Below are 22,126 nucleotides of genomic sequence, written 5' to 3'. Positions count from 1 at the left end.
TGGCGCAGTGGTTGAGAGTCCGCCTGCCGATGCAGGGGACGCAGGTTCGTGCCCCGGTCTGGGAAGATCCCACATGCCGCAGAGCGGCTGGGCCCGTGAGCCATGGCCGCTGAGCCTGTGCGTCCGGAGCCTGTGCTCCGCAACGGGAGAGGCCATAATGGTGAGAGGCCCACGTACCGCAAAAAAAAAAAAAAAAAAGGAAAAAGGTACAAACTTCCAGTTATAAAATAAGTAAGTCCTGGGGATGTAATGTACAGCGTGGTGACTATAGTTAATATTACCATATTGTATATTTGAAAGTTGCTAAGAGAGCAGATCTTAAAAGTTCTCATCAGAAGAAAAAAATTTTGTAACTATGTGTGTTGATGGATGTTAACTGGGCTGATTCTGGTAGTATTTTGCAATATATACTTTTATCAAATCATTATGTTGTACACCTGAAACTAATACAATGTTAAATGTCAATTATACCGTAATAAAAAATAAACTAAAATAATTTTAAAGACTGGAAGAAAACAAAAAAATGCCTTTTCACACAGATGGGAACTACTAAGTACTGATATAAATCCATGAACATGTAATTTTAATTGAGGATATATATCACTTGAAATCATTTTTTTAGAATTCTGTTAGATTCTTCTCCCAATAGCTTTAGCATGTTACTACGTTACAGATGAATCACTCCCAGTTAAAGTTTAGGTGGAAGTTCCTTAACTGCACAGTTAAATGGATTTTGAAATATGGAAATTTCCTTTGCTCTTTCATCAGGGTTCAAAAAACGCTGCTGTAATTGCCGACAGTCCCCAACTTACAGTGATTGACTTACGATTTTTCTCCTTTACAGTTGTAAGAAAGGTATGTGCATTGAGCAGAAACCATACTCAGAAGTCCTGACTTTGATCTTTCCTGGGCTGGTGAGATCCTCTCTCATGATTCCAGGCGGTGGCAGTGAGCATAGCTCCCATCAGCCATGAGATCATGAGGGTAATCAGCCCACCATCAGCCATGAGATCATGAGGGTAATCAGCCCACCATCAGCCATGAGATCATGAGGGTAATCAGCCCACCATCAGCCATGAGATCATGAGGGTAATCAGCCCACACACACACACACAACATTCAGTACCCAGACAACCATTCTGTTTTTCACTCTCAGTATAATGTTCAATAAATTACACGAGATATTCAACATTTTATTAGAAAATAGGCTTTGTGTTAGATGCCCAACTTTGGGCTAATATAAGTGTTCTGAGAACGTGTAAGTTAGGCTAGGCTAAGCTATGATGTTAGGTAGGTTAGTTATATTAAATGCATTTCAGCTTAACGATATTTAGTGAGTAACCCCATCATAAGTTCAGAAAGATCTGTATAGTTTGAGCTTAAAAGTTATATCCACTACCAAATTGTGTAGACTAGAGATCTTACTTCTTGCTTTAACTTTTGACAACTCTGCAAGTGTTGTAAGTAGGTTGATGGCATTTGTGACTCAAATATTAGTTGTTGTCAAAATTACTTTACAGCAATGTAAGGTTTGCATATAAGCCCCATTCTGCCTTGTAATTTTAGACTAAATTCATTTTAAAATGTCATCAGGTCTGCAGCAAAAACTAATATTCAAAGCCATTCAGTGTTTCACAGTAGTGGTCGAGAATAGATCTTCTTACTCAAAAAGATTTCAATTTTTACCCTAAGCTATAAAATCACAATAAAACTTAACCACTGCTGAGCCATCAAACCACTATAAGGCAGCACAAGTCAGGATATTCCGCTTTAATTTCTAACAACATTTTACAGAACTGACAATGGTTAAGCCTATGAAAGCAAATGAAATTTATCACTGATACTACTGGTTCAATAACATATGATATGATATATTCAAATATTTTCTGCATAGTACTTGCTGAAGAATAATAAACTAAATAACCATAGGCTTTAAACACTTCACATTTTCACAAGCTTGTAAGTTTTTCCAACTACGACTTCTGCTCCATACATATTTTACCAACCTCAGTTGTAACACGTCTTAATAGATTCCCCTTCAGGTTGTACTTAGTGTTGTCTCAATTTCTTTTAATGTGTTCTCCACAAAAGAAGTCGCAACACAAAGACTATTCAGAGGCTAATTCTTTCTCACTCTAAACTCAGAGTTGATTCCTCAGAAAACAACAACTGAGTAGTATAGGTAACATTTGTCAACTCATCAAGAGGCAAGGAAAGCTACTTAAAATCATTTGCTTTGTTTTTTGACTATTGATGTTACTACCAAATTCCTCAACACTTCGTGCAACTATTCTTGTTAAAAGGCTAATAGTCTTAAAGAAGTTTTTTCCTCTGGACACATTCCTTTGACTGCCAGTAAAACGTGATGCCATTCGCTCACCATCGGTAAACAGCTTTCCTAGCTTAGCTAATAAATGAGCCACTCAGAAACTTACTTTTCCTGCACCCTCACTTACAGTGTTAATCTTTGCAAAGAAATTCTGCTGTGATGAGGTATAGTTTTAAATTTTCTAATTTTTTAGACCTTTGCTTTCCTGTGAGTTAGGAACATGGTGATGATTGCTTCGTCTGATAACAATGCCACACAGTATATTTCTTAGCTCATCTATAGTGCCATTCTATAATAAATAGAATTCTTCACCATCTAAATCAATAAAGTAATTGGCATTCTACTGTGGCTTGAAAGTGTGACATTCAAAGTCCACTTCTGCCTTCATTGTTTTTTTTGAGATGAAGTGTATGCATTGGGTAATAAAAAAAATAAATAAGATGTCATGGCATGGTTGAAATGCTGAGGTTATAACTGAGTTCACTGTGATGTGTAGTATGCTTAGCATGAGCTAATGAGAGGTCCACATATCCAGACTCTGCTCTTGGCACCCAAAAGCAACCATAGACAAACATAGATGAATGACCATGGTTATGTTGCAATAAAACGTTATGCAAGGGGTTTCCCTGGTGGCGCAGTGGTTGAGAGTCCGCCTGCCGATGCAGGGGACACGGGTTCGTGCCCCGGTCCGGGAGGATCCCACATGCCGCGGAGTGGCTGGGCCCGTGACCCATGGCCGCTGAGCCTGTGCTCCGCAACGGGAGAGGCCACAGCAGTGAGAGGCCCGCGTACCGAAAAAAAAAAAAAAAAATTATGCAAGGATGCTGAAATTAGAAGTTCATATAATTTTCATGTGTCACATAATATTCTTCTTTTTTTTCAACCATTTAATAATATAAAAACCATTCTTAGCTCATAGACTATATAAAAACAGTGGTGACTGGGATATGGTCCATAAGCTGTAATTTGCTGACCCCCATATTAAAACAAAGAGTGAGCAAAACTTAAAAGGATATCACGTCTGGTGACATTATATCTTTGCCAAAGTGGGTTTTTGAAAGTTGCTCTGATAAACAGCAAGCACCATACTAAATCAATATGGAATAAAAAATGAGGGTGATGGTGTCTAATCTGATTCCAACATTTGAGAAATTGTGCGGTAGCAGTGCCCAATAGACATACATATTCCATTTGTAAGTAATTGCTGTTATTTCAGAATGAAATATATTATTTTTCAACTTGTTTTTTTTTCCAGTGGCTGATAAATTGGTAAGTTGTAAAAATTAATTTATTTGAACTTTATGGAAAAAACAGAAGCGTTAGATTTTTTTTCAGACCTTTTCTTTTTCAGAGCAGTTTTAGATTTACAACAAAATTGAGAGGAAGACACAGAGATTTCCCATATAGCCCCTGTCCCTCCATACACACAATCTCCCCCATTATCAACATCATTCACCAGAAGGGTTCATTTTTCACTGAGGATGAACCTGCCGCGGTGCATCATAACCACACAACGTCCGTAGTTTACCTTACAGTGCACTCTTGGTGTTACACATTCTATGGGTTTGAACGAATATAATAACACGTATCCATCATTATAATATCATACAGAATAGTTTCAATGCCTTAAAAATCCTCTGTGCTCCACCTGTTCATCCCTCTTCCCCCACAAACGCCCACCCCTGGCAACCTCTGACCTTTTTACTGTCTCCATAGTTTACCTTTTCCAGGATGTCATAGAGTTGGAATCCTGCAGTATGGAGCCTCTTCAGACTGGCTTCTTTCATTTTGTCATATGCACTTAAGGTTCCTCTACATCTTTTCATGGCTTGATGGCTCATTTCTTTTTATTGCTGAAGAATACTCATTGTCTGGATGGACCACAGTTTATCCATTCACTGACTGAAGGACATTTTGGTTGCTTCCAAGTCTGAGCCATTATGAATAAAGCTGCTATAAACGTCTGTGTGCAAGTTGTCTCATAAGTTTTTGACTCTTTGGGGTAAATACCTAGGAGTATGATTGCTGGGTCATAAGGTAAGTGTATGTTTAATTTTTTTAGACCTATTTTTGAGCCTAGAAATTCCATGAAAAAGTTACTGAGACACTGAGGGATCCATAAATCTAACAAGTTTGGGAACCTCTGGTCTAGACTGTGACTTAGGTAAGAGCCAGCTCCTTCCAGGAGAGGCAGGTCCTCCTGGAGACGTGCAGCATCCTCCCTCACAATTCGTAACCCAGGAGAAGGAAGCGGCATCTTTGTGCCTGGGACTCTTGTTTTCCTAATAACTTGGCCCCTGGGGGGGGAGCGGGGGAGGAACTGGGAAAGAGAAATAACCAAAGAAAATAAATAAGAATGGAAAGGAAAGCAAATGGAAACATGAAGACAAGGGAGCCATTATCTCTCTGCTGTCATGCTTCCTCTTTTCCATCTCCATAGATGCCCTGCCTCCCCTGCCTTGTGTTTCCCAACCGCTTCTCATCTCAGGCTTGTTTGTTGATTTCCTTAGGCTATTACAGTGGAATTTGGTTTTATTGAATTCTCAGCATGAAAACAATCCTTGCTGAGAGCAAAATGGTGAGTACAACTGTCTCTTCCTTCGAGACAAGCGATATGAGCAGCTTCCATGAGCGAGCCTAATCCCTTTGCGGTAGGTGGGTCACTGGACGTAGATGTTGGATGGGACACCCACATTCCCCTTGGAGGTGTTCATGGTGCCTGAGTACTTCCACAGTGACAGAGCAGCAAGGAGTGGGGGCGGAGTGGGGCAGAGCCGTGGGAGGACTCACCCCTCTTGTGTTTATTCAGGATGCCTTGCCCCCTCATCCACAGAGGCCTGGGTCCACGTACCATCTGGAGTGTCAAAGAGCCCTGGCACCCGCATGTCCTGCCCATGGACATGCATGTCACACCTCTGCCGTGTCAATCGCCATGCAGCCCGGACAGCAGCGTGCCATGCAGTGCTCTCTGCCTAGGACACCATTCCTCTGTCCGTCTGGTGAAAATCTAGTCTTCTTCCAAGGGCAAGTACAGGGGCTGCTTGACTCCCGTAAGCCAAATAAATGGTTGCTTCTTTCCAGACGCAGCCAGCGTTCACACTGGGTACCTTCAGCTCGTGCAAGTCACAGGGAACTGCAGTCTTCTGCTTATGTTTCTGTCTCCTCTCTTTGGATTTGACCTCTTGATGACAAACCTGTCTCTTCTCTTTGTCTCACAGTTAATTGCCTAGAACAGTTACCAGCACACAAGAGACTCTCAATGAACGTCTGTGGATTGAATAAGTGAATAACAGATTGCCGTCAGCAGCTTTCCAGAGCCCCGTGCTGTAGGGGAAAGCTTAAGAGATGGTCGGCTCTCCCATGGTATGATGATGCCGAGCTATTGACAGAAAGGTAGAGCCTACAATACTCTGGTACACATGTATCCATTTAGCTTTTATAACAGCTCTAGACAAAGGAAGTACTCTTATGGCCATTTTAGCATAATTTCTAAAATGAAGTTTAGAAACATTATGAGACCTACCCAAGGACACACAGTTATTCCTTCAATGATAACATTTGCTTTATGAAATCATCCTCCTACCTTGTGCGAGTAGCATAAAGCTGTGTTTCAGTTAGGGCTCCTTGGTTATAAGTAACAGCAACTGACTCCGATTAACTTAAACAAAGGCCATTTATTATAAGCATGTTGGAGCTTCACAAAATATATGAGAGGCTGAAGAACAGGCATCCACCCAGGGAAACTAGGATGCAGGAGCCACAGCCAGCATCTCACAGCAAAAGCACCTAAAAGACACCCAAGGTGGTGAGACCAGCACAACTTTCTTTCATTCCTGAACCCACTCTTTCAAACAGTTAAAGTCTTGGGAAATGGTCCAGGTGGCCAACCGACTGCTTCTCTCTAGCTGTTCACGGTGGGGAGAGAAGGGACACGGACATTTCGGCTCCAGGAGTGGGAGAAGGGCACCTGGACCCACTGCCACCCCTGACTGCACAGGCTGCGGGATGGTGATTCCCCAGAGGGAATTTGTGTTGGTTGAGAAGGGGGGAAAATGCCGGATGACAACAAACAGAGGAACAAATAAATACAGCACTCAAGTTTCATGTTACTATTGGGGGCATTTTACATAAAAGAGAAAGGACAATATGTATTGATTTTTTTTTTCCTGGATGGAACTATAATACTCATAATTACCAACATAATCATTTGTATTTAAAAGTCAAATAACAAGATTAAAATATACACATTACTATATATAAAATAGGTAACCAACAAGAACCTACTGTATAGCACAGGGAACTATACACAATGTTTTGTAAAAACCTATAAGGGGAAAGAATCTGAAAAAGAATATATGTATATATTTTTAAGTGTAAAATTCAATGGTTTTTAGTATATTCACAAAGGTTTAAAAACATCACCACTACCTAATTCTGGGACATTTTCATCACTCTTAAGATGAAACTCCATATCCGTTAGCATTTTCTCTCTAACCTCAGCTAATTTCCTTAACAACCACTAAATTTACTTTCTTTCTCAATGAATTTACCCATTCTGGACATTTCAGATAAGTAGACTCATACACTATGTGACATTTTATTTCTGGCTTCTTTCCTTTAGTAAGCATAACCTTGCTAAGATTTATCCCTCTTGCAGCATGTATCTCTGTATTTCACTCTTTTTTTATTATTAAATAATATTCCATTGTACAGGTTAAAAAAATAAAAATTAAAGTTAAATAACGATGCTCTCAACTCACCCGAGAAATGTCAAGATGTGGAAGATTGGGGCCGCTGCGCCATGGAAGTATGATGAAGTAGTTCTTTCTTTGTAAGGTGTCTACTTTACAGCACATGGTGTAGTTGATGGACAGTTTATTTCTCTAGAACTCTTGCCTCATTTGATAATATCTTTTTATAAGTACGTAAAACTTTCTGGTTTTAATTTACTTGACTTTGACAAGTTTGTTTTCTGAATATCCAGATACTTTGGAGATTAAGTTTCTTCCTTTTTTTCCCCAGAAATCATCTGGCAGCCCTAGCTTTGCAATACCCAGGATTCATTGAAGTCCCAGACCCCCCTTGATTTAGGTTTCTGTGTCTCATGTACCTGTAACCTGGTTGTGACCTTCAATAATTTCTAATTGGGGATTTTGTTTTTCTTTGCTTGAAGCCTTATTGTGGAGTGTGTTTTGTAGAGACTGGCTACAGCAAATGAGTCAACGTGGGTACTGCTCAAGTTTCTACTGATCAGTGAAATTTGGTGGGGGGGGGAAGAGTCAATAATTAGCAATTTCTTTTTCTTTCCAACATACTGAAGAAAAGAAAGACGTGCGATCCTTTATTTACTATTCCAGTTAGTACACAGCCCTTGAAAGTTTAACCTACAGTCACTTAATGGTTTTGTGTTTAATGAGGCGCCTGCACTGGCTTCAGGATCAGCTCAAGCTGACTAATAGCCCTGGGACTTCCCAGATCCCTTACCCTCAGTTGTTTAGTTACAGGAACTGGAAATGACTCTGGAAGGTGCTTTACAAGGAGGAGTATTGTCCTCTGAAGTGTGACCCATCCCAACCCCTGCCATCCTATATGAAATAGGAAGTAGGACTGGAATCAGGGGGGCTTTAATTTTAAAAGACTTACTACAGATATTTCAACATCCATAAAATATGCATAAAGCATCTATTATAAACAGGAATTTGGTTACACCATGAGAAATTGTCATTTTCGTGGGTTAGGCCCAGTTGTTGGCAATTTCATGGGTTGCAGCCTAAATAAAGCTATCCAGAGGACAGAGCAGAGAGCAAAGCAGCACTGCGGGTTGCCCTTACGGCAGGGAAAGCTGACCTTGGACATTGTTACAATTATGTCGTGGGCGTTGCCACAGAGAGCAGGTAGCAGAGGAAACTTCCAGTGACCGGACAGAAGCAGGGGCAGATGGGGGCATTTCAGGAACCACTCCAAGAAGGACAGGCTGAGGTGTGCAAGGATGAGGAAAGATGTAAGGACACATCAGAGTGTTACATAAGGTTAGTTGTGAGGCAATAGCCCTCAAGTAAAACTCCAAGTGAAACATTATAGGATTTTGAATGTTTTATAATGGCATTTATCTCCAGAAGGAATGAAAATGCTATGGTTGGTGGAAAGACCAAAGAGAATTAGCTATGCCATCAATAACTTTGCATGGCACTGAAATGTCTTACAGAATTAATTCAGGGTTTACAAAGGGGAGATCTCAGTTCTTCTGATTTAGGAATTTTACCCTTTATAGATTAGAGTGTAGTGATTATTCAGGTGTGATGAACAGAACAGGAGGAAGCCAAAATCAATCTTTCTAACGAGATTCACTATGCTGCTTTCCAAGCTTTTATTGTTCATCGAATAGATGTTTGGGGTTATTTTTTCCCCCAGATGAATTAATTCACCACTTTCTGGTTTAAAATATTTCCTTTCCTGCTCAGCTTTCTGATCTCTGAAATTCTGTTTTTTGTTCTTTGTCTGCTGTTACGAAGACTGTCCACCTAAAATGAGCCCTCTAACACAAATTCGTACATACCTCCTCCAAAATCCAGAAGCTTCTTTTCTTTAGGAAGGCCACGTAACAAACGGATTAAAACTAAAAACAAACAACAACAACAAAAACTAACTTTGGAATCAGCATCCCTGGTTCTGGTTCTCGCTACTATGTGATGTGATTTTATACAAAACACTTGATCTCCCTGAGCCAAAAATTTTTCATTTATAAAAGGAAGATAGGGGGCTTCCCTGGTGGCACAGTGGTTGAGAGTCCGCCTGCCGATGAAGGGGACACGGGTTCGTGCCCCGGTCCGGGAAGATCCCACATGCCGCGGAGCGGCTGGGCCCGTGAGCCATGGCCACTGAGCCTGCGCGTCCGGAGCCTGTGCTCCGCAACGGGAGAGGCCACAACAGTGAGAGGCCCGCGTACCGCAAAAAAAAAAAAAAAAAGGAAGATAATTTTTTAAAATATTAAATCTAAATAATAGAGTTTTATGAACAGTAATTGCGATGGTGCATATATTCACTTCACTGAAAACTTGGCATGTATTGGGCTTATTAAACAGCAATCATCATTTTCTTAAATATTATGTGCCACTTTTCTTACGATGTTTCTGGATAATATAATAATAATTACCTTTACTGAGCATATACTCTTGGGCTAGACTCTACTCTGGAAACTTTACAAGTATCATCTCATTATTTTAAACCCCTTCAAGGTTGGTCTTATTTTTACCAGTTTTACAAATGAACCAGTATAGTGCAGTTTTAAAAGCAGTTTTCAGAGCCAGACAGACCTGGCTTACAGATTCCCTTACAGATTCTAAAATTTACAATTTATAAGACCTTAGGTAAGTTGCCTAATCTTTCTAGCTCTTTGTCTCCTCATTTGAAAAATGGGTTACACGAATCACAAGTTTATTTGGACTTTGTGGGAACTGAATGTGATATCATCTGTAAATTACAAAGCACAGCTCTTAGTGTGTAATAAACATCAACAAATCTTAGCCATTTTTAAAAATTTTCACAAGGAAATGGAGTCTCCGTGAGAATAAGTAATTTGCCCCGGGTAGCATAGCTTGTAAATGTCGAAGCCGAGGTCCTAAGGCAGGTACGAGTCCAAAGTCTGTGCTCTTTCCAGCTTATCACCGGCTGAGGTCGGTAAACTTGACACCTGTCATTGTAAATACTGAAAAGCTTTTCTACTTGCCTTTACTTTTGGATACAAGTTGGTTAATAGATGGTGGTCGTTCACCTCCCATATTCACTTAATTTATCAGCTACCTGTTTTTCTCCTAAGGGTGGTTACTTACGCCTTACGAAGTCATCTATCTTAACTCCAGGCCTTTGCAATAAGAAGCTGGATGGGAGGCAAAGAATACTCTAGCCACGGACATAAATACACGAGGCCAGGAATTCGTTGACCTCTCACAAAGCCCAGCATCTTAATAAAAGTGATATGAGCGTGCCATGAGAAGTAAGGGCTCTTCTGCTTAGAATCTTCCAAATAGGGCTTTCTACCTATTATTGTTTTTACACATTAACTGAAATAAAGGCAGGTCTATGTTAAACTTGTTCATATTATCATTAGTTATTTATTTCAAATACGTATATCTGTGAGACAGGTTACATGGTCTCAAATGTGAACTTGAGGTTCAAAGCTACTTTCCCTAATAAAATTAGAGGGAAGGGCTTGTAACAAATAAGCCCAGTCATGTGTAGAAGGAATTACCTGTCCCAAGTGATCATTTGTACCACTGGAAGTCAACTAGAAGATGTTGCTTATAATTGAAGAAAACTTACACTGTACCCTGTTTGAAGAATAGTGCTGTCTTAGAGGATGAAAAGTTAGGATAATCTAGGTACGAGTTGCCATGCTAGAATTTTCCTGTATTCTTTTTCATTAAATTTCCACAACAATTTGGGAAGACCTCTACTGCACAGGTGAGAAAATGGAAGTGTGAGAAAGCCACGTAATTTGCCCAAGAGCACAGAGCTGAAATTTAAATCAAGGTCTGACTCCAAATTCCATAACCTTTTAATAGAAAAGTAAGAATTTGAATGTCTCCAAAACTGTCCAGAGAAAAGTACAGTCTCAGTGGTGGATTCTGGTTCCTAAAGGAGGTAATTCTCTGCAGCAAAATTGGAGTTTTCAAGCTCTCATTGCTTGGAGGTCACTAACCAGCGGGGCCGACAATTGCTCAGATTCCCCAAGCACCAAGCAAACATCTGTTTCACATAGATGCTCCACGTGCTTTTCCAGAGGGGAAGACACCAATCCCCTTAGCACTTTCACTTTCATGGTTAATTAGTAAACGGTCATTCCGATTTATCCACCACCGTCGTGCTAGCTTGATCACCGAGAGGCATTCTCCAGACTCTGTGAGTCCTGATGAAATAAAATTTATATTTTAAGGCAGGACAAGAAAAAAATTAAACATAAAATTCTCTCTCTTTGTTTGTTTGTGCCGTGTGCACCTGCATTACACCTTAACCAGAGCTCCTCAAAGATGGGAAGCCCTGCTCAACCGTACAGATCAATTTTTGTCTTTCTTCTGATGCTAGCAGTGTAACTTCTTAGAAGAATAGCATTCTTTCCCAGTTCTGTAGGGGGTCATGGTGACTTGCTGTTCACTTTGCATGTGTTTACTTGGACTATGGATCCTTGGTGAACTTTACGTAAAATAGCCACATGTCATTTTGTTTAATTTTAACTTTTTTTTTTTTTTTTTTTTTTTTGCGGTACGCGGGCCTCTTCACTGTTGTGGCTTCTCCCGTTGTGGAGCACAGGCTCCGGACGCGCAGGCTCAGCGGCCATGGCTCACGGGCCCAGCTGCTCGGCAGCATGTGGGATCTTCCCGGACCGGGGCACGAACCCGTGTCCCCTGCATCGGCAGGCGGACTCTCAACCACTGCACCACCAGGGAAGCCCATAGCGTGTCATTTTGATGTGTGATCCTTTGTCTCAAAAATGTATATGACTGTGCCTTCGACTGCTAACAGGCGGAGCAGTTCTCAAAGCTTTATGAGAATCTGCTTCCAGAGTTATAATCCTCAGTTTGGCCAGAATAACATTCCCTTTTTTCTTCTTAACTTGTTAATTAATTGAATTTTTGTCAACAGTTACCCCCCACCCCCCGGTAATGGAGTTTCCGGGCCTGTGAGAGCTTCTCTATGGCCGCCTTGTCATCACTGCAGCCAATTTCAATGGTGGTAACAGGGAAATTCAGCCTCTCTGTCTAGGTCTGTCTCTACAGGACATGAGGCTTGGTTGGTTAGTGTAAAGTCAGATCTCCTAATGCTTAAGCAACACTTACACTTTCAACAGTTCCATAAAGAAGTCAACTAATATTTTTCAAGCATCTGTGGGCCCAGACATCATACTAAATACAAAGGGCTATTTAGACTCTAATTCAAAGAGATTCACTCTGGAAACCACAGTCTAGTAGAGGAGCTCATAACTCCTCATCAGAAGATCACAAGTCATCTGAAGGAATCCAGGGAGGTCAGCTGTGCTTTAGAACAGAATAGAGGGGCATCCAGTTCAGTAGCTCCAACGTAACCCAAGGCTGCCACAGGCAGCAAGCGTAAAACCCAGTGTCAGCGGAAGGGGGATGCCACTCTCTTCCTTCCAGGTGGAGGTGGAAGTCTGGTCTCCCCACGCAGTCTCTGTTGACACCCCAAGGTGGGAAGAACCCCTCATCACCACTGGGTGGGAGCTGGGGTCCAGCTCCCTCTGTGAGCCTGTGCTGATAACACCCTGGCGCCATGACGTCCCGAGGTCCCAGGTCCTAGCCAGTCTGCCTTCTCCTCACCTTTCAAAGTCTCCTCAGGTTCATTTTATAGATAATATCCAGTGTTTTTAGTCGACTCAGCAGGAAGAATAGAAGAAAGTACTGCTATTCCACCTCCTGTACACCATGTGTCAATCCAGAAGCCAGCCTGCCCCACGGCGACTCTGCTCGGCCAGGGTTGAAGGTTGTGTCAAGGTGATGTCTCTGCTGAGGGATAGGGCTACCCCATGGGTATTTCCCTCCCCTACTCCTATCTGGACCCTCGGTCTCACAGCCTAACCACATACCAGAAGGACCCAGTTCTTGGCAAGGTGGAAGGGCTGGGAATTGGATGAGAAAACAAGCATTCATCTCAGCATTCACTTCTGTTCTCGCCAACTACCACAATGATAAGCCATATGCCATACTATATTCCTGGTTAATAACCAGCAAGGAGGAAATGAGCACATTTATGAATTATCCCATTAATGTTCTTCAATGTGCAAATCCAAGTGTTATTTTAAGTAATTTCCCTGCCGAAGTAATCATTTCCCACCACGGATGTCTCGTTTTGAAAATAACCTTAGAGATTATCTTCTTTATATTACATGTACATCTTTACATTGTAAATCTCCTTTCAACCTACAAAGTTTGATTTTGCAATGGCCACTGGCTTACAAGAATCAACGCAGCGCCAGCTAGATAAAAAATACACTGGCTCACCTGTATCCAGTGAAAACAGAAAAGCAGTTACTACCAAAGTCTGTTTGGAGAGTCAACGTCTTTGTGAATACATCAAATAACAGCTGTGACATGAACTTAAAGCACATTTGGATATATTGCTAAAAAGACTGTCTTTGTAGTAGAAGTTAATGCTAAATCCTCACAAACATGGTAACGTAAAACAAAACATCCTCATGAATGAGAAAATGTAAAAAATCAGAAACTGAACAGAAAACCTGGATTTACTCTTTATTCTTCAGCGTCTTCAGATTTTGTCTATGTGTCTTCTGCATGACCGCTGAAAATTGCCCATCCTGGCTCATTTTCCGTAAGCTCCTGAGTTATGATGTCTCGGTTATTATATTTTGTCAATGTGCAAAACCTCGGGAACGTGCTTATTGCTGGAGACGCCCATGCCTCCTCCTGCCTTCCTTCCCACTGAACTTGAAGACATCCACCGTACAATGTAGGAAATGACGTGAACGTGAGCCGTCGGGGGCAGGCAGATGCCAGCCAAAGAGAAACAGGCAGGTTATGTTTGAGGTCTTTTCATCTCTTGTGAAACCTTAACAAGAGCAATGGGTCTAATTTTGAGTCTTACAGCTGTGAGAAGAGGATCCAAAAAGAAAAGCTCTCCACTCCTACCCTCTAGCTAAAATTAGCAAACAAACAGAAAAATCTGTCATGGCTTCTGATTGGCTTGCAAATTCAAACACCTTTTCTGATTCTTTGCCACCTTTCCTAACGCAGCCTCACGACCAGCCTGCCTGACCCACAGGAAGCCTAAGAATCCAGTGAGCCAGTCCATCAGTCCCTGTGCCCACTATGCACCATCCACAGGCCACCGTCATTCACCCACATTTGCTTAAGGTCACTTTTTTGCAAATATAAACAAAGCATTTTCTCTATGTCAGGTATCATCTGAAGTGGAGGAGATAAATATAATAAAATTCAACCCTGGAACTGTGTGTCTTGCACTCATTTATTCTGGAATGTTCTCCACTCCTGCCCAAATGCCACCCTTCCCCAGAAGTTCTATTCCTTCCATGCAAAACTCGCTTTGATATCCTGTATTATTTTCATGCCTAAAGGAGCTGAAACTGCCCACAAACACACACACATTCTTATGATGCTGTCAAGGGGTATCGCGTGTGTACCACCCCTACCCGCATCACACCTCCACCCCCAACCCTCCACAAAAGAGCTCAAGGGTTATTTTAGGAGGAGAGTTTATGTCCTACAGCAGGTGGTAGAGTGGAAGTCCAAACCCCTAACTCTAAGGCTGTCCCCTCTCTGGACAAACAGGATCACCAAGTTTTATCCCTGGGACAGGATAAGGGGATTAACATTTCTTGAGACCCTTTAAGTACATATCTCATTTAATCCTTTCAGCAATCCTAATAGATACCATTATCTCCATTTTTTACTTTTATTTTTATTGTGGTAAAACACACGTAACACAAAATTTACCATTTTTAAGTGCAGTGGCATCAAGTCCATTCACATTGTTGGGTGACCATCACCACCATCCATCTCCAGAGCTTTTCACCTTCCCGAACTTCAATTTAGTACCAATTAAACAATAACTTCCCATCCTCCTTCCCCAGCCCCTGGTGACCATGATTCTACCTTCTGTCTCTGTGAATTGACTGCTCTGGGTCCCTCGGGTGAGTAGCATCATAGAATATGTGTCCTTTCATGAGTTTCTTATTTCACTCAGCATGTCTCTAAAGTTCATCCATGGTATAACATGTGTCAGATTTCCTTCCTTTTTAATGTGAAACAATATTCCCTTGTATAGATGGACCACATTTAGCTTATCCCTTCATCCATCTATGAACCTTTGCATTGTTTCCACCTCTTGGTTATTCTGAATAATGCTTCTACAAACATGGGTGTGCTATTATCCCCTCATTTGAAAAGTGAGGTTTTCTTACCATAGCTCTGGGGATGGAGTTCAAACTCAGGAGAGTCAGACTCCAAGATACACATGTGGCTCTCACCCAGGCTGCCTCTCCTGCATTTATGCAAAGGAATTTATCTACACCATCCTCACCAGGCTGCAGAGGAACAAAAAAGATACTAGTGTCCCCTGCAAGGTGCAGAGGTAGAAGGTACACTGGTGGTTACCAGGGGATGTGGGCGGGGGGGGAAGTCAACGTGTATCGAGTTACAGTTACACAGATGAGTAATTTCCAGAGATCTGCTGTACATCATAGTGTCTGCAGTTAACTCTACGGTACTGTGTGCTTAAAATCTGTTAAGAGGACAGATCTCATGGTCAGAGCTCTTACCACACACACACACACACACAAAACCACAAGCGGACACAAGGAAACTTTTGGAGGTGATGGATATGTTTACTTTCTCTGACTGTGATGATGGTAACACATGTGTACCCGTATATCCACACTTACCAAATTATACACATTAATGAGGTGCTGGGTTTTTGGATATCCATTATACCTCATTAAAGCTGAGGGGAAAACAAAGTAAAGAGAATGAACATTGAGACACCTTCTTGCTGAGATTCTGGGTTGGAGAAGAAATGAAGGTCATTGGCACTGAAAAAGTCTGAATTTCATAAACAGGGAGGCTCCATACTCCTGAGCCCAGAGCCCAGAGTGAAATGGGAGCCTGTGCGTGGGGTAAGATGAAAAGACCAAAACTTTATCAAAGATGAAAACTGTATAAACATTGTTCTACAGGCAAAATATTCATATTCCCACATTTTATTCTTCTCTCCAAAATATGTCCTAGTCAGGCTACTTTGTGCTCAGTAGAGAAAGCCCTTGATAACCACTACCAGAAGAAAGAAAAGCTAAAATCCATTGTTGTACAGGGAAAAAAATAAAATGAGATGGGATGGAGAGAAGGAAAAATAATACTTACGTGTAAACCAAATGATAATAAAATTACAATATAAGTAAAATAGTCTGTGCATAGAAAATTTTTTAAGTGATACGAAGTGGGGACTTCCCTGGTGGTCCAGAGGTTAGGACTCTGGGCCCCCAATGCAGGTGGCACAGGTTCCATCCCTGGTCGGGGAACTAAGATCCCACATGCCTCGCGGTGCAGCCAAAAAATTAAAATTAAAAAAAGTAATACCATGTGGTCATTTTGTATCCTCCCAAACAATATTTTTAAGAAAAGAGAGTGCTTTCTTAGAGATTTATTCTGATTAAAAATTTGAAAACAGAATTTATAATCCAGAGACAAGTAGTTTTATCCTTTTATTCACGATAAAGAATACAGATTGAATAATAATAATGTCTTCTCATTAATATATGAATTTTTAAACAATAAATATGTTGCCTGCATTTGAACTCTATATGGCCACTTACTGATTGACAGCAAAGGAGGACAAAACGCTCCTGTCCACCTTCTCTCTTAATCGGCCACTGTCCTTATTTTGAGAAACATTCATTGAGGACTTTTTGCTTCACCCTGCATCACATGTAACTTGTAGGAGACACTGCAGCTCACAATTTCACACCCAATGGTCTGCTTACTTTTCCTTCCTTGCAGAAGTGGGTTACCTACTACACTGTAATCAAAATACTGAAGAAATGGGAATCTTAGTTAGAAAAAGGCAGTAACTCTGTATATGAGATAGCTTGGCCTAAATACATTCACGATTTAAGTGAAATTAAAAATAACTTGAGATCCCTTTGCAAAGGCTGGAAACTCAATGATTTAAGGGTAACAGATGCGGTCAACATGAATCTTTCTAGTTATACCAAGGTGACATGTGAGCAGCCATAAGCTAGAGGGACTCACCCTGTATGTCCAGGAGGAAAAACAGAATTCTCCTGTGTCGGCAACTTTGAGTAAAGAGAGAGAGGTGTACTTTCAATGTCCCTACCTATGAACCCCTGACATAAAACCTGGGAAAGAAATTATTAATTAGTAACCAGTGGCTGGGCCAAGGCTCAGGCAAGCTAAACTAAAGGTTTTACAAATACTTAACAAAATTTACAAACAGTTTTACAAATTTTACATCAGCCCTGCTCTGGAACACCCCAGAAATTTTCTGCTTTGTACAACTCTTCTACCAGAGTTGGATTCCCTGGGAAGCCAGGTGAATCTGGGGGAGATGCAGGAGAGACAAAGAAATTAACATTTGTTGAGTGTCTTCTATGGCCCAAACTGTTTCCATATGTATTCTATAATTCCCAATAAAGAAAAAAGCTTTCTATTGATACACTGATAATATCACTCCTACTCGGGAAAGTTGGATAACTTGGCTGAGGCCAACACAGTCTCACTAACAGTAAACTACAGAAAAGAATCAGACCCAACAGAGCTACTTGCCCACCTCACCGTCCCTGCCGTGAACAAAGGCATGCATCATTAAGTGAAAAGACACTACTGAAAAGTAAATTAGTCCAGGAATATCATCAAGGCCACGGAAGAGAGATCAACATTTTACACATCTCCTAATGTATGTCTTTATGGAAATGGTGATAAACACACCTGATTTACATTATATCTTCAATATGAGTTTCACTTGACTTTGCATAATGAATTTTAACTTCAACTTTGGGCACATGAAATTTAGATACAAAAGTCAAAGCAGTGGAGTAAAGCATGTCTTAAGGAAAGGGGAAAACAAAAAAATCAGCCCTTGCCAGACTCCTGGAAGACTTGAAAAAGAAAGAGCAAGAATTCTCTGGCTCCTAGAGGGGTGAAAATGAGAAAGCAAGTCAGAGATCATGACAAAGATGAAGCAACTGGAGGTCGAACTAGACAATTTCCAAGGTTTCTTCCCACTCAACAACCTATGATTCTATCGTATGAAAAGGGAAAATAGAGAGTAAGGGTCACTTTGTAGTGAGACTTCAGTGAGCCCCCTACTCCCATATCTCCTTCCTGAGCTCGAGAAGCCAAGCTGAATCTCTGAATCCTTCACTCAGAATAATGAGCTCGTTGCCCAAGGAACCCAATCTTCCAGATCCCAAGGCACTTCCTGATACCTCATGAAAGCAATCATGAAAAGGATAGAAAATATTAACCCAATTAGATTCAGAATCGGCCATATTTATTGAGCATTTTTAAGAGCCAGATTCTTACAGATGTTCTGATGATAATTCTGAGTGATGAGTACTCCCTATTTTCTTTTTAAATCCTCTATATTGAGGTATAATTAATATCCGATAAAATACATCCATTTTAAGTGTACAGTTTGATGTGTTTTGATAAACCTAACTACCAACACAGGAAGACACAGAATATGTCCATCAGCCCATAAAGTTGCCCCATGCCAGCCCCAGGTGACCACAGATATGCTTTATGTCACTGTAACTTATTGTTACCTTTTCTAGACTTTCATATAAATGAAACTGTATATAATAATGTTTTCAAGGTTCACCCATGGCATTACATTTATCAGTACTTCATTTCTTTTTATTGCAGAGTAGTATTTCACTGTACACATTATATGGATATACTGTAGTTTATTTATACATCCATCTGTTGATAAACATTTGGGTTATTTCCAGTTTGAGGCTCTAATGAAGTAACATACTATAAACATTCATGAACAAGTCTTTGGATTGACACAAGTTTTGCTATCTCTTAAGTAAACACCTAGGAGTAAAATTTCTGAGTTTTATGGTATGTGTCTGATTAATTTTATAAGAAACTATTTTCCACAGTAGCTGTGCCATTTTGCCCTCCTACCAGACGTGGATGAGAGTTCTAATTGGGCTACAGCCTCATCGACATTTCGTATCGTTAGTCTTTCATGTTGGCCGGCACTGGGGGATCACATTGTGGTTCTAGTTTTCATTTCCCTGATGACAAATGATGTTAAGCATCTTTTCATTGGCCACTTCTTTTTTTTTTTTTTGTGGTACGCAGACCTCTCACTGTTGTGGCCTCTCCCGTTGCGGAGCACAGGCTCCGGACGCGCAGGCTCAGCGGCCATGGCTCACGGGCCCAGCCACTTCGCGGCATGTGGGATCTTCCCGGACCGGGGCACGAACCCATGTCCCCTGCATCGGCAGGCGGGCTCTCAACTACTGCGCCACCAGGGAAGCCCATTTGCCACTTCTTTATCTGTATTCAAATCTGTTGCCCACATCACTTTATTATGTTATCTTACTAAAGAACTTTAAGTTATTTAAATATTTTTATATACATCCCGTGTCAGATATACATATTATGAAGGTTTTCTCTCAGCCTGCGACTGCTTTTTTGTTTTCTAAATGGTGTCTTTTGAAGAGCACAAGTTTTAAATTTTAATGAAGTACAATATGCCATCGTTTATATAGTTCATGATTTTCGTATCTTCTATAAGAAAACTTTGCCTTCTCTAAGATCACTAAGATTTTCTTCTATGTTTTTCTTCTAAATGTTTTACAGTTTTCATGTTTACATGTAGTCTAAGATATATTTTGAGTTCATTTTTGTGTATGATGTGAGGTAGGGCTTAGGGTTAATTTTCCCAAATGGATATCCAGTTGCTCGGGTACCTTTTGCTTTCAAGATTATCCTTTCTCCCGTCACGTTATCTTGGCCTCTTGTTGAAAATTCATTGATCACACATCTGTAGATTGGCATTTTCTTCTTGACAACAAAGAAACCATCTGGAAATAAAATGACTTCCCCTGGGTCACACTATATTTCTTTTACTTGTAAATTTGTTTATAGTCCCAATCTTTTGGAAAGTTTTGAAGCGGCTTACTGAAATGCTTACAGCATAAAAACCAACAGCTACTAAGTACAGCTAAGATTCAACCCAGATGTTTTCTTTTTAAATTCTGTGCTTTTTTTCTTTTTCCTAGACTGCCATACTCTACAAACTACTACTTCTCAGGCTCAGTCCGTGAATAAGTCCCCACCATATATCAACATTATCCCAGGGGCTGAGGATGGAATCGTGAAGAAAGCAGAGATGTTTGCCCTTAAGGAGTATACATTCTACTAGAAGAAGTCAGAAAATAAACACACAGTGGATATATAGGGAGCTAGAAAAAAAATAGATAGATTAAAAATTCAGGCACTGACAAATTCTCTGAAAAAGATAAAATGAGGTATTATTGGTAATATGTTAGGAGAATGGCTGAATAAGTGTCATCACCTCCTTATGAAAAGATGACATTTCAGTGGAGACTGAAATGGTAAACAGGAGTAAGAAAAGCTAAGGGAACACAAAGTGCAAAGGTCCATCTAATCAGAATGGTGTGTTGAAGACGCAGAAGGAAGGCCAGGATTTATCACTCCTGGCTGCCCTGTGGGTTGTGGGATGAGAGAAGGAGGTGCGCTGAAGCCAGGAGGACTGACCGTGAAGGAGACTGCGGAAGCTGGCCATGAGAGATGAAGGTGGTGTAGCTTGGGGCTTTAGCAGTGGAGATGCTAAGTGTTCAGGGTCCACATATACTTACTTAGAAGGTAGAGCCATCAAGATGTACTTCCAGATGGAATGTCGGGAAGAGGGTAAGAGAGGGGTCAGGGTGTCTCTCCGAAGTGTGTGGATACTGCTGCCTTTTGCTGAGACGGGCCTGTTTAGGTGGAACTGGATTTGGGGAAGGGAAATGAAAGCAAATCAGCTCTGTTTGGACTATATTAAGTTTAAGATTCTTGAGATGTTTAAGCATGGATTCTGAGTAAGCAGTTCGATATATAACATGGGAGCTAAGGGGAACAGTCCAGCATAGAGATGTAAACTTGAGGGCATCAGCTAATATTCGAGGCCATGGGAACAGATGAACTCACCTCAGATGAGAGGGTTGTAGAGAACTTATCTTCTCACAAGAAGATTTGGGGAAGAAAAAGAAGATTTTTATAAGAGACAGCTATGGGTGTGTTATGGAGTAGAGTTCAAAAATTATGGAATAAATTGTGGCCACCAACAGCCATTTCTGGTGATGCTCACTTGCTATAATGTCTAACTATTAGTGAATTGTCAGCACTCGCTGCTGTATACTGTGCGCCTGAAACAGTAAGTGAATTATACAGTATCTCCTAAGGAGATAGATACCGTCATTACCCTCTCTTACGTGTAAGACAATTGAGCACTAGAGAAGTTAAGTGATGTGTCTCCCACAAACAGTGTCACTTCCGAGTCTAAAGTTGGCAAAATGTGACCATGACTCTGTACTACCATCAGTATAAGTAGTTTACGTTTGCTATCTTAATTCCATCTAATCTAAAATGTCATTGATCATAGAATGCATCATTGTGTTATGTTCCATGGAGAGAGAAAAAAAAATTCTGCCTATTAAACTGTGGCACAGTTACCACCTGGAATTTTTATGTATAGTTCTTGAAAGAACTCATTTAGAATTAATTAGATTGAGATTGGTTTCATGCTAATTTTATAATACAAGGGAAAATAAAAGCAAAATATATCATTAGGGCTTTTCTAACATTGTTTCATGTGTGAGTCCAACTCTTCTGAAATACTTTTTGTCTCAGAGATACACATCTGTTTTTTACCCCAAATCACCCTTTGTACCATTTGAAGTGCTGGTGATGTAGCACTTCTTAAAAGAATCCGTAACTCAGCTGAAAGCTATTATGTCTGAACTTTGAAGCCTGCTTTGCAATTATGGAGTACTGGTCTACTTTTGATCCTGACTCAGGAATGTTGACAAATACACCTCTTTCCCCATCTTTCCCACTTTCTCCCACGACTGTTTTTTCTCTAGAAGTTACAGATGGAGACCTTGGCTTCCAGGTTATTTCAGCAAAGGCTGTCACCGCCTGCTCACTGATAGCCACGCCAGCACTGCCCCCTGGCCCTCAGAGGCGGTAAAGCAAAAACCGGTAGTAGACTGTA

The sequence above is a fragment of the Delphinapterus leucas genome, chromosome 21, assembly GCF_059928025.1.
Source record: "Delphinapterus leucas isolate spDelLeu-1000000601 "Yukka" chromosome 21, BTC_Dleu_Yukka2, whole genome shotgun sequence".
Taxonomy (NCBI): Eukaryota; Metazoa; Chordata; class Mammalia; order Artiodactyla; family Monodontidae; genus Delphinapterus; species Delphinapterus leucas.
The sequence above is the reverse complement of the archived record's forward strand: the minus strand, read 5'-3'. Positions refer to the sequence as shown.